The 1,752-nt window shown below is 30.9% G+C and overlaps 1 protein-coding gene across 1 annotated transcript in view; it reads left to right on the forward strand.

Annotated features, from left to right (window-relative positions):
• ndufaf4 (NADH:ubiquinone oxidoreductase complex assembly factor 4) overlaps window positions 1-1,752 on the forward strand; it is a 4,990-nt gene that overhangs the window by 2,483 nt on the left and 755 nt on the right. The gene's annotated exons all lie outside the window — the stretch shown is intronic.

Below are 1,752 nucleotides of genomic sequence, written 5' to 3' on the forward strand. Positions count from 1 at the left end.
AAGCTAAAGTTAGCATAAAAATAAGCTAAAGTTAGCAGACCCAAGTTGAGAGTAGCACCCAGATGGTGAAATGGTTGTAAAAAATTCAAAAGTAGTAGATAAAACTACTAAGAAGTGATCATTTGTAATAAAATAGCTAAAACAGATGAAGTCTTCAGTAAAACAGCTAAAAAGTAGCTGGAAACATTTTAATTAGCATAAGAAGCACAACTTTGCTGTTCTTAGCAAAAATAAGTTGTAATAGCTACCAAAAAACATGTATTTAGCTTAAAAAGCTAACCTTAGCTAAAACAGCTAAAATTTAGCTAAATATGTTTAAAATAGCTGAATGTAGCAGAAAGCAACTGTAAGAAGCATAAATAGCACAAATTAGCAGAAAAAGTATACCAAAGCAGAAGAAAAGCAAAAAGAATTAGAATTTTAGCTAATAAAGCAACAAAAAGCTAACGTTAGCATAAAAATAAGCTACATAGCATACTCGAGTTGAGAGTAGCACCCAGATGGTGAAATGGTTGTAAAATGTTCAAAATTAGCAGGAAAAAAACATAAAACTACTAAAAAGTGATCATTTGTAATAAAATAGCTAAAACAGCCGAAGATTTCAGTAAAACAGCTAAGAAGTAGCTGGAAACATTTTAATTAGCATAAAGAAGCATAAGAAACACAATTTTGTATTTAGCAGAAATAAGTTATAATAGCTACAAAAAATGTGTATTTAGCTGAAAAAGGTCATTGCAGCTAATAACAGCTAAAACTGAGCTAAATTTGTTAAAAATAGCTGAATATAGCAGAATGAAACTAAGAAGTATAAATAGCCCAAATTAGCAGAAAAATATAACAAAGCAGAAAAAAGTAGAAGAATAGCAAAAAGAAGTAGAATTTTAGCTGAAAACAGCTAAAATTTGCAATAAATTAGCTAAATTTTGCACAAGAGAATGAATTAGGCCATAACCAGAACAAATTGTGTAAAGTTTTGTAAACATGTAGAAACTATTTGAAGGATTTTAAGGTTGTTGAAAAATGTCCCCATTCAAAGTCAATGTGGCTAAAAAAGTTGAAAAAGCTAAAAAAATAAAAATAGCTGAAATACCAAAAGTCATATTCGGCATTGCATGAAAGAGCTGAACGTTTTGATATATGAATGTTTGAAGTAGCACAAAAATTGTGGAACGATAAAAGTGCCAAAAAATGTACGGAAGAAAAAATGATATTTATTGTGTGAATGCCATTATAACCCAACCTTAATCATTAATTTTTAGAATAAATGTTGTTGATTATGTTGACTAATTGTTGCTGTACGATTTCAGAGTGGGCTTCAGCGTAGAGGTTATAATATTTTACCTTTTTTAGTTTCTGGATCAACATCAGTTTGAGAAGTTTATTTCTTACTAATGATGGAGAAACTGAAGCTTTCTGAATCCGTTAAAATGATTGTTTGTTTACAGCGAGTTTGGCGCCATCTGCTGGTCAACCTGTAACATTACAGCTGCATGAATCATGAAGAACAAGGTGCCCTGAAACTGAGGCTGTTTTATATAATGTAGCTTCTGTGTGCACCTTTTAAAATGTTGACTGTTTTATTTTAAAGACACTAGTCTTATTTTTGTAAGTCTCTATATTTAAGTAAATCATGTCATTTTGTTTCAGTTTGTTTAAAATCTGAAGTCACATTGAGGATTTTAACTCGGTTCTCCTGCAGGTGAACGTTGAGTCTGCCTAAATTAGAGCGAGGACGGTTACACTATGATATAT

This window comes from Austrofundulus limnaeus, unplaced genomic scaffold (genome assembly GCF_001266775.1).
Source record: "Austrofundulus limnaeus strain Quisiro unplaced genomic scaffold, Austrofundulus_limnaeus-1.0 Scaffold599, whole genome shotgun sequence".
Taxonomy (NCBI): Eukaryota; Metazoa; Chordata; class Actinopteri; order Cyprinodontiformes; family Rivulidae; genus Austrofundulus; species Austrofundulus limnaeus.